Source organism: Marmota flaviventris, chromosome 4, assembly GCF_047511675.1.
Source record: "Marmota flaviventris isolate mMarFla1 chromosome 4, mMarFla1.hap1, whole genome shotgun sequence".
Taxonomy (NCBI): domain Eukaryota; kingdom Metazoa; phylum Chordata; class Mammalia; order Rodentia; family Sciuridae; genus Marmota; species Marmota flaviventris.
Window position 1 is genome coordinate 44,393,632 of NC_092501.1, and position 12,321 is coordinate 44,405,952.

Below are 12,321 nucleotides of genomic sequence, written 5' to 3' on the forward strand. Positions count from 1 at the left end.
CTCATAAGGAACCTCTGGACCCCCGGGCAGCGTCCTAGGGCTACATGTCTTCCCCAAATCCCCTCCTGTGCAAGAACACCCTTCCTTCCTGGGGTGGCGCCCTGGCTGGAACCTAGAGATTAGGTCTTTGGGGTTTCTGAGATCCGCGAGGTGCCAGGGGAATTCTGGAGGGAAAGAGTGTTTTGGAGCCAGAAAGCCCCAAGCCGCCCAGGAATTTTGGCTCAGACTTGGAGCATTTCCTCCTGGGCCGGCCTGGCGCTCTCCTGGGGAGAGCGGCCTCCAGCAAACTGGGCGCTGACATTTGCCAGGCCAGCACCATGGGGCTCCTGCTCTGCGCACAGCCTGGGCTCGCCCTGCTCCGCGCCAAGGGCGCATTGGCGGGTGGGTGGGACGGGGGCGCGGGCAGGGAACCCAGGAAGACCGCGGATGGCAAGATAGGAATGATAGAGGCAAAGAAAGAGGGAGAGGGCGAGGGCTAGGGCGACTGAAGGGGAGAGACAGCGGTGAAAAAGTAGAGGTAGAAAAGGGTGGAGAAATGAAGATAAGAACAAGTTCTAAAGGAGAGGGGGAGCCTAAAAAGAGAGAAGGAAAGGCAGAGACAGAATGAGGCTTTGGGGATTCAGAAAAGCGATTTCCTCCATCAGGCTGTGGATATGCTTTTGGAGCTCAGTGCTGGCCAGCGCAGCCTCTTCTGCGCCTTTGCGCGCTTCCATCAGGCGGCCCTCGGTGTCCTCGTGGCTCAGCACCTCCTCTTCCTAGCATGCTTGCAGGTTGCACAGTCTCCTCCAGCCCTTCGCGCTCGCCCTGGAGTGCGTGCTTCTCGTTGGTAGCTTCCCCCCCGCCAGGCACAGGTGGCTAATCTTCTGCTCCTTCAGCGCCCAGAAGCGGGACAGCTCCGAATGCTTCTGGCACAGCACCAGCAGCTCCGCTTCCAGCAGCTTGTTCAACTGCTTTAGCTCCTGCACGCGCTCTTGAAGGTGGCAAAGCGGTCTTTGAGTTCCTGGAGCTGCACCTTCTCCTGAGTGCGGATGGACTTGAGGTCGTTGCTAATGGCGGCTACCTGGCTCAGGTCTAGGTTCTCCAGGCTGTGCATCAAGGAGCCTGAACTGGACGAGTAGCTGCAGCGCACAGAGAGCCAGGAGGACACCAGGGCCTAGTAGTTGGAGTAAGCAAAGCATGCTGTGCTGTAGCCTCTGCTCATGCTGGAGATGTGCACCTGGGGAGTCTCCACATAGCACCTCTTGTAGGAGGTCTAGGCTCATAGCTTAAGGAACTCATGTTGGCGGCCAGTGCCCCCCAATCCCCCCCCCCCCCCCTGGGTTTGATTCACAGCATCTCAAAAACCACAAACCAAACCACTATTTTTAGGTCTGATGTTAAACATCCCCTCTGTCCTTCAAAAGGTGCCTCAGTGGATGATTATAAGTAGAAAAGTAGGGGAGAGGAATCATGTATTGGCAGCTTTTCCATTTTTTATTTGTGTGTGATTGTTTCATGTAAATGTTAAATATGCAAAGCATTAATGCAGATCAAAATGTTATAATGAACAAATTCTGGCAATTCAGCTGTATGATGATTATAAAGGTCTGCTATTATTTTTCTTTTTTTGGACTGTGGCAGCATTTTGATTGTTTACAAACTAAGTTAACTTCTTACTGACAGCCACTAAATGTCATTTGTAGAATTGTGATCATACAGTGGATTTCCCTCACTATGACGTTCTGAGTTGTCCCACATGCTAGTGCAGGTTTTTAATGCTGTCAACCTTCTGTGCTGTTTTTATAAATTTGCTATTAAAATATAGGAAGCCAGGCACTGTGACACATGCTGGTAATCTCAAGTATTCCAGAGGTTGGGGCAAGGGATTGCAAGTTCAGGGGCAGACAACTCTGCAACTTAGTGAGCCCCTGTCTCAAAATAAAAACTTAAAAAGGCCTGGGGATATAGCTAAATGGTGGAAAGTCTCTTGGTTTAATCCCCAGTACCTAAATAAATAAATATATGCAACTGTTAAAAAGATGTATGTTCATGAAGCAAGTTTTATATTGGGGGGAAAAAGAGAAACATGAATAGGGCACTTTCTGCATAAATAATGGTATGTCCAACCACAGGATCCTTTGTAGCTCCTACATGGAATAAAGTAGATTGATGTGTACTCACTTTCATAAAATTTTTTCAAATTTTTGATGATCTCCCAAGAATTGATGCTAGGACACAGGTAGACATGAATGTGAAAGCAAACTATTTTTAGTTGATACCCTGTTTCTATATTTTTTCTCCATATATACTGGAAAACAGGCAATAGGTAGAGAAGAAATAGGAGGTCCACCACGTTATGGGAACAGAACTGGAATTATTGGCAGAGGAAATTACTGACAGGGAGGAGTTTGATGTTTTGCATTTTATACTTTATTATTTTCTGCTCTAACATAACAAGAAATTATAGTGTGTGTGTGTGTGTGTGTGTGTGTGTGTGTGTGTGTGTGTGTTTTCAATCTTAAATTCACAATATTAGGCAAACAATCCCTAACTTTGAGCTATAAGAATTTTTGTGGATTTAAGTGTTCTTTGATAATTTCCCACTGAGCTAAACTACTGTGGAATGTCCAACCAAGTATGAGAAATTCATGACAACTGACTAGGGACTGAAACCTCCAAAAACATAAACTAATCCTGGTAAGGTGGACAACACCTATTATTCCAACAAATCTGGAGGCTTAGGAAGGAGGGTCACAAATTCAAAACCACCAAAGCAACTCTGTGTCTCCAAAAATAAAGAGGGTCAGCAAACGAGCTAAGTGGAGAAGACCCCTGGATTCAACACTTAGGCCATCAAAAAAAAAAAAAAAATAGAATAAGCATTATCACAGCTATTAGCTGTTGTAGGGGGAAAATTAACACAGCTAACTTGATAACTTTATGTGGCTAACTTGATAACTTTATGTGAACATTCTTATCTGGGGATTCAGTGTTCTGTAAGAAAAGATAGCATTTTCCTGTGGAAACATCTAGAAGCAGAATTGCTAAGCATCTGCAACTTCAATCAACATTCCAAGTGACTGTCCAAATAAGACATTCCCCCTGTTAGAGTTGCGATTTATCCACCTACACTCAGTCTCATTATATGAAGGAAAATATTTACAAAATAAAGGTTTGTATGATACATGCCTTTGAAATGCATGCAAAACACGTTTTATTTTGTCATTTAATATCATTTCAGAATTTCACACTTAAATAAATCTGAGATACACGACAAACATAACATCTGAAACTCTTCACAATGGTTCCAAGAGGGTGGGCAAAGGAAAACCATAAATGCAATATTTCTTCACTACTCCTGGTGTTGCTTAAATGACAAGAACGAGTATAGCCTCTTTAGTAATCAAACATAATGATAGCAAAATGAAAAGGACTGACAAAAAATTCTCTATCCTTGGCCTGCTTCTACACAAAACACCCCAGGAGTCAACAGGATATTCAGGAAGAGCATCTCCAGCTGCATGTGTGAATGGTGCCCCCTAGTGGTCTGAGGCATGTAGCCTGCAGAGAGGGGTCCACAGGAGCTGTTGGAGAGACAGGAAACTCTCTGGTGGAAGACTTCAAGGTGTTCTATGTCCTAGAGACCCAAATTGCAAAACTGGTTCCAAGTGAAAAGTTCAGTGATACCGCTGTCTTCAAAGTTTCTCTCAAAAACTCAGATCAACAATATCCATAGTCTACCCTGGGCACCCTCAGATATCATTGACCTGCATGCCCAAGTGACTGTCAGAACACACTGGATTCACAAACAGGTGCTCTCATCTCAGTGCAGGAGCCTCCAGGAGTTCTTGAAGTTGCAGTAGCTGAACCTGTGACTTCAGTACAAGTTCTGCTTTCAGTGGGCACCTGGGCTGCTCTCTAGCAACTTGCTGTCCATGTAACACAAAAGGTAGCCCATGTAGGAGGATGGAGGTATCCAACTCAATTATGGTCCGAGAAAGATTCTGCCAAGAATGTGAATTGGAAATTGAATGACACAGCAACAGGCACATGCTGCCACAGTACGCCGCAGGCACATTCACTGTGAGCACAGTGGGAGAGTTGAGGGCTGGGGGAGATTTTTAAAGGCAAAGGTAAAAAGAACTACAACACATACTTCCAAATAATAAGTCTTGGCAACTGTAGTAAAGAACAAGAGAGATGTAAGTTCAAAGTTAAACAGACAGTTTCTGGACACACATCGCTGCAGAAGTCTGTTCTAAAAAAGCTGAATTCCAGCAGACTCTTGTAAATTCTTGTCAAGCAACCCTCGCTGAGATGTCTTCCCTCATAATGACCTGGCTTGGTTTTTGTTGGTTTGTTGGTGACGGTGGACACACATGAAAATCCATTGTGATACCAATGACATTGTCAAATTTCAGAGAGTCCAGGCTGTCCTGGCAGAATATAATATTCTGAAGATGCTGGTCCTCTTCAGGGAGGAGAGCAGCATCCTTCAGACTCTGCCATACAAAGGCACTATAGAGGACCTTATCTCCAAGATGGAGATAATTTGTGAGACAGGCTGTGCAAGATGGATCTACCTAAGCACACATTGTTTTGAATCTGGCAAGTGCTGTCTTTGTGCCTGTTGCTGTGGCAGTGGCTGCCTGAGTCCATCTTTCTCCAGAGCACTAGGAGAGGCACAGTCAGGGATCTATGACTGGTGGGTACTCCTACCCCTCCAGAAGACTCTGAGAGTTCAGGAAGCTGTGAGGAAGGGCTGTTAGCTGGGATAAAGGGGGATGTATGAAGGATTGGGGGAGTTGTTTTTTTTTTATTTTTTTGTTTTTATTTTTATTTTTTTTAATTTTCTAGGGCATTTGTGATTTTTTTGAGTTTTTTGTTTGTTTTTGTTGTTGTTTTCAAGAAAATTTCCTACACTGAGCATCTTTATTTGCACATTCAAGAGACTCTTAGCTCTGACCCTGAGAGCATGACTACAGGTTGACTTCTGACTATAGGTCCCTAAAACTCAATGCCAAGGACTTCAGTTAAAATTTCAGCCAAGTCATCAAATGTTTCATACCTCTGCTCAGTTGGGGACATTAGAATTGGGTCTTGATCTGGCAGTTTCTCTTGGTAACTCTGTGGCTGTTGAAGCTATGGATTATAAGAAACCCAGGCACTCTCCTGCAGTCCTCCACACAGATCCAAGAGGTCCATATCCTGCTGCTGCTGCATCATTGCCTGCACACTATTGTCACAGGGCAAAGGCAAGCCATCAAATAGTTCATACCCTTCACCCCAGACCTGCTGGTTTGGGGACCTGGGCTGCTCTCTAGCAACTTGCTGTCCATCTATTGCAATAGGCTCTGGAAGAACACTCAACTCCATTTGTGGAGTAGATGTGCACTCAATCTGAGACCTTGAGTCTTCTCCATTCTTTTGAGAATCCACATCCTGCTCTTGTGGAAAGGAGAGCAACTGCTGACCCAAGACATTGTGCTTCTCAGACAATAGAAGTGGGTCCTGAACAGGCAGCTTCTCTTGATAACTCTGGGGCTGTTGCAGCTGTAGATTATAATATCCCCAGTCACTCTGCTGCTGTGGTCCACACAGATCAAAGAGGTCCATGTCCTGCTGCTGCTGCATCTTTCCCTGTGCACTATTGACACAGGGCAAAGGCAAGCCATCAAATAGTTCATAGCCCTCACCCCAGACCTGCTGCTTTGGGGAACTGGGCTGCTCTCTAGCAACTTGCTGTCCATCTAACACAAAAGAGTCACAGGAGCCATTCTCTTCACGGGGGAGTCCCCATGTCTCCACAGGAAAGGAGCCAGGTTTTCCCTGTGGAGCCGGCTGGAGGCAATAAGGCTGTGCAGTGGCACTGTTATCACATTGCATCTGGGCCTCCTGGTGCCCTAAAACAGAATGATGCCCTTGGACAGGGAACTCATGTCTTCTCCTGGCGACAACTGCTTTCTGTTTCTCTTTTAGTGGTAGTCTGGATCTTTTGTTTTGAAACCAAATCTAAAAAGAAAGAAATTATTTTCAATAAAATATTTTATAGTAAAGCTTAGTTTCAGCATTATCACTGATCTGCTCATTGGCCTGGGGTAGACACAAAAAAGGCAACCCATCCTGGGCTGAACCAAGGAGGTTATTGTAGAGGTTATGAACAGTGCACAATTCCAAACTCCCAACTCTTCCCAAAATCTACCAAAATTCTTCAGTGCATGTGAACATAGCTTTTCAAAGTCTCCCAACTAACTCTCTGCAACCTAGGAGAGCCCCAGTTCCCCTGCACACATTCACACAGCCTCTTGTTTTTTCTTAAGCTGCCCCATCAACACCCATTTATGACTCCATATCCTGTAAGGTTATTCATAAATTTGTTGCGTTTAAAAGCCATAAACTGAACAAACAAAAGTTTTTCAAAACTGGACAGTGTATTATAGATGTGATCCTAACAACTGAATAGAACAACTCTAATCTACATTTTTTTCTCCTGCATCAATTCAGGATAATTGCAATGCCAGCCAGAGTCCACAAAGCTTTGAGGTATGTGTTTAAAAATGACAAAATGCTTTTTAGACTAGGTAACCTAATTAGCTAGGGTTGCAGATGCTCACAGTCAAGAGTGTCTAAAAGCATTTTGATATTTGATCACTCCTGAAACCCATCTCCCAATCAGGATGAATTTAGGTTAACATCTAGGTAAATCTTTGATCCCCACTTAGGAGGTTTAAAATTATGACTCTACATAACAAAACAGGTTCTTCTAAATATATGCTCTCATTTTCCCTTCCAACATAATTAAACACAAAGAAAATAAGATGTGAGCATCCATCATTTGTCAACAGTTAGCAGGTGGGTTCAAAATGATGAGACCAAAAGGCAGGTGCTCCCTTTCTCATTTCCAGACTCCCTAGGATCCTCTCCCTGACCATGCTTGCTTCCGCATCACATGGGCTTATTCTAAACTATTGCATTGCTTTTCAAACCAGTTCCTCTCCCTGACATTATCTAGTTATGATTTTCTACTTCTTTGTATAGCATCATTGATTTGCAGGATATTTGAAATGCTTCCACTTCATGGAACATTTGAAATACTGTAAATTCATAGCTGACAGAGAATTTGGTATTCTTTTATTTTGCAACACTGCTATTACATTCCCTTTCTTATTTTCTCTAAGAAAAAGTTCTCCTAGTCTCAGACAACAAATATTTTCAATAAGCATTGGATATTGATAGAAGAGAGGTATATGCAAACCCAATTCAGTATACATTAGGGCAATCCCAATACAGTAAAACTTTGGGCAGCATAAACAATAATTCACAAAAATCATCATATTAGAAATTCCCAAAACAAAATATTGGCTCATGTCCCAAATGGCTACAAAATGCCTACTAATGCTATGAGGTGCCACATGTGGGACATAATTGAACCAAGTCTTTCTCCTGCACCTTGGACGATCACCTCTTGGGAGTTAGATTGGCATACCATAGCTAGCAGTATGCAAATAAAATCCTCCAATGTCTCTGCCAAAAAACAAATCAGGACAAATTGAAGTGCCATCCTTAAATCTTATCACTGAATGCTCAACATTTCTGCAAACTCTTTGTCCCAACTTTAAAATATCCAATCTTCCCAGTTTTCCATAATTCCATAGCCAGCACCATGATGAAAAACTGGCACAGTTCCTATTCTGAATAATTACTGAGCATGTTAATGGGTGCCTACTCCCAAAGTGGCGTCATGGTTGTTGATTTTTTCATAAAAGTAACATAATAAATTCACACCCACACTGAAATGAAACTGTGACAAAGATCAACAATATCCTATGTGAAGAAATGACATGAGACATTTTCAAACAATCGTTGTATTTACTGTATTATATAAAAAAGATATGTTCATGCAAGTTTTCCAAATTTTGACTTACATTGATTGAGCTTATGGGGCAATGCATTTGCTTGGCCAGCTCTTGCCGGGTCCCAAAATCTGGGTAGGAATTCTGTTCAAATGATCGATTAAGAATCTCCAAGTCATGTTTTGTAAATTTGTGCCGCGGTTTTCCTAACCCTTTTTCCTGTTTTGTTTCTTCTACTTCCATAGGACTATCTTCAACTGAAGATGCTAAAAGTGCAGAAACAGAAAGAAAAAGATTGAGGATTGCCAGTAGAATCCAGAGGAAAAAACTATTATTTGTTCACCAAGATTTTAACAATGCAGAGCTCTGCCTCACAACTTATTCATATTAATAACACCAAAAATGGATTAACTGCTGATCCTTAAAAATATGAGGAGAAGATGAGATTATAATGTGCATGGTAGAGAAGAATTTTAGTCTAGCCAAAATCCAAAATATATAAAAAGTGACAAATAAAAAATGTTCATTCATAACAATAATTGAGGAGATACAGATAAACCAGCTCGTATCAATCTGATAACCAATACTTTAAATGATTGGTGGAAGAGTAGGGGATGAATAAGATTATATAAAATAGAAAGGAAGCATTGGGTTGGGACAAGTATTTATCATAATGTCCACTGTGATTTTTTGCTCATATGATGACATTCAAAATAATCTTAGCCTTCAACATAACAATTAAGTAAAGGATACTTGAGGTTTGGGGAGCATGTTTATATGACTTACATGATCCTTTTTGAAACCCTCTTCAATAGGATATCAGCCTTAAAATAATGGACACAGCGTGTCGTGTCAGATCAGGTACACAGAGTATATTTGTTTCATGATAGTTAGAATTGAAGCCAAGGCCTCAGGCATGCTAAGTTAACACTCTACCACTGGATCACACTCAAAGCAAAAATAGAAAGAAAGGCTAGGGATGTAGCTCAGTGCTGCAGCATCCTGAGTTCTATCCCAGCACAACACCAAAATAAAGGAAGAAAAATGAGAACATACAGTGGGAGACAGAAATCTAAAGTACAGTATCTTTATGAGATTGAAGTTAAGTTAGTATGAACAGGAAAATAAAATATTTTGACTTTAATTTTCTATTCTGTAAAAGAAAAGAGCTGCAGAATTGATAAAAAAGAAATTGACAAGAAAGTGAAAACAAGCCAATATTAAAAATAAAAGAAAAAAAAACACATCAAAACAGTAGAACAAAGGTGGGAGAAACACACACACACACACACACACACACACACACACACACACACTTTTGTAAAATACACCAAACAAGAAAAATGGCAGTATTAAACCTACTCCCTCCTCCTTGGGACTTCAATCCCTTCAGTGGCTTGGTTTTCCATTATTTTTCAAATGGGAAGGGGATAAACCCACCTAATGTCACACTAGTTGTACTTCATTCCAGCTCTTTTTTATTTTTTTATTTTGAGACAAGGTCCTACAAAGTGACCTCACACTTGAGATCCTCCTACCTCAGGCTCCAGGAGTCACTGCCATGGCAGACATTCACCCCATGCCCTGCTACTAGTTAATTGTACAGAATATTGGGATTCTGGGTGACACACTCAACCATTCATAAAAACGTGTTTGATTGATACACCCTCCCTGTTTCTACCATTTCCTCTCTGGGTGACCTAATCCAATTGGAAGGCATCCATTCTTCCATAGAACACAAAAATGAGACATTCATTTCTGATTCAAAAGAAATTAAATTTAACAACTGGTCCTGAGAAAACTGGATATCCACATGGAAAGGATAGAGTTGGACCTTTTACCCAATAGGGAAATATTAACTCAAAATTCAAAGAATTATAAATAAAGCTAGAAAAATTCATAAAACTTGTTGCAAAAAAAAACTTTGCAGAAGGTTTCATGATATTGAATTTGGCCATGATTTCATAGATATATCATCAAAAGCACAAACAAAAAAAAATTTGACTATAACTAAATAAGAAAGGTGCATGAAAGGACACAAGGAAGAAAATAAAAGGACAATCTGTGGAACAGGTGAATCCCTTTGAAAACCACACCTGATAGAGTATTGATATCAAGACATAAAGAACCCTATCTGTAAAGTGGGCATAGGATTGGAATAGATATTTCTCCAACTAAGATAATCAAATTGTCTTTAAGCCTGTGAAAAGATGGTCAACATTACAAATCATTAAGTAAGCCAAATTCAAATGCACAGGAAAATCAAACCTCACTCCCATCACCAATGCTACTATCCAAAAACCAAATAAGCAAAACAAAACAACTGCAGAGGAGGAGCAGAGGAACTGGAACCCCTGATGCCCTGTGGGTGGGAAGACAAAATGGTGTAGCTACAATGGAAAAATTATGGTCAATGCTCAAAAATAATTAAAAATTACTATATTATCCAGTAATGTCACTTATATGAGGTACCTAGAGTAGTAAAAGTCATCGGGACAAAAGTACAATGAAGGTCCTCAGGGAATGGAGAGGGGGCTCTGGGGGGGGTGCTTTAATTGTCACAAAATATCAGGTCTATAAGGTGAAAAGAGCTCTGTGGAGAGTTGCTGGTAATGGTTACAGGACAATGACATGTAGCTGATGCCACTGAAGTGTACATTTAAAAACGGTGGTGAGGGTAAATTTTATTTGTTTCATTAAAATTAAAAAAAAAAAAAAAAAAAAAAAACATAACTCAAGAAAAGAGACCCAAAAGAGAAAATCTGAATCTGTACACTTTACACAAACATAGGTTACTTGGCAGTAAAGTCACTTATAAAATAACTAACCTGTGCCTGAAAACAGATTTAATTCACTCTCAAAGTGGAACCTCTTTGGCTTTAATGGCCCAACCTACAAATAAAGTTGCGGGGCACATGCGTTTTTCACACAGGAACTTCAGAGGCTTCAACATCGACTCCATTCCAGTCAGACTGAGCCCAGAGCTATTCCCTCTCAGTCATGCACCAAATAACAATGTTGTGGCCAGGGATGGACTGGATATATGATGGTGATGCCTCATGGCATATCATTGTGTTACTATGCCTCATGGCATATCATTGGGTTACTATCAGAGTTTTATTAAATTTTATAAGTGCACTCCATGATGTCCACACAAGAAAAAACTCCTCATATGTTTCTCAGAAACCATCCTCTCACCATTAAGCAATGCCTGATTGGAAACGTTTGTTTTTTTTTATGATTTTAATATGAGAAATTCAATTCATCTTAAAATACAGGCACTTTCAGTTCTGTTTTATGGAGCAAAAAACAAATTCATATAGAAAAAAAAATTTTGAACATAGTATTTAGTCATCATGGTGAGCTAAGGAGAGTACATTTGAGGCTTCTCCCTGTCTAGAAGAGGCTGTTGAGAAGAGTAAAGGAAGCAATGCTTTTAATAATGGGACCTAGGAGACAGAAAGTTTCTTCAGCTTTTCCTAAGCAGTACCACTTTTCAACCACTTATTCTAGAGAACCATGAAAGATGTGCAGCATGAGGTACTGGACATGAGAATGCAAATTACCCAATGTTTTGAAACAACACCTAAATTGGGATTTAAAATTTAAAAACAACAACAACAAAATCATCTATTCACACTTGGGGAGTCCAGATGAGCACAGCCAAGTTTTCAGAAAAGCGTCTGGTCTGGTTCATCCCACTCCTCACCCAAAAACTCATATACAAAAGTTTCAGATTTTCTGAAAAGCAAATGTTCATCCTTCAAATGGTTGAAAAACGTGAGGTTTTTGGAAGTCAAAGCTCAGTAGTAAATACAGCAAACAAAGATATCATCCTGTGAACTGCAGTAGCCCCATGGGTAGAAGCAGGGCCTCTGGTGCCTACTTACCTCAGATCCATGATGGCTTTGTGGAGAAATTCACATCCCATACAGACTGCAGTAATTCAACACTGTTGTTGTTTTGGGGGGAGGGGGAGTTTCCTGAACATTTTTGCCTCTCAGACCATGTGCCCAGTGGACTCCTGAATCCACTATGTACACTAGGGAGGAGGGTCATGTAAGTTGCAAGACAGCTACACCTGAACCCACAGCCTTCACGTTTCAGCAAGGGCTCATCTACAAAAAGAAATCAGAACTACAACAAAGACTTTTGAACGTCCACAATGCACACAAAAGATTGTGCCAAAATCTCTTCCACTATCCAATTTATTTCTTTTTTTTAAAGAGAGAGAGAGAGAAAAGGAGTGAGAGAGAATTTTTTAATATTTATTTTTTTAATTTTCGGCGGGCACAACATCTTTGTTTGTATGTGGGGCTAAGGAGGGAACCCGGGCCGCACACATGCCAGGCGAGCGCGCCAACGCCTGAGCCACATCCCCAGGCCCTATCCAATTTATTTCTAAATTTATTTCTAAATTCCACAGAATATTTAAAAAAAAAAAACTGAACTCGATAAACAATCCCCAGGATCACTCATTAAATTCTTC

At 41.1% G+C, this 12,321-nt stretch overlaps 1 pseudogene; it reads right to left on the minus strand.

The window, feature by feature from the left end:
• Positions 1-221: 221 nt before the first annotated feature.
• LOC139705475 (neurofilament light polypeptide-like) lies at positions 222-1,278 on the minus strand (annotated as a pseudogene).
• Positions 1,279-12,321: the final 11,043 nt, after the last annotated feature.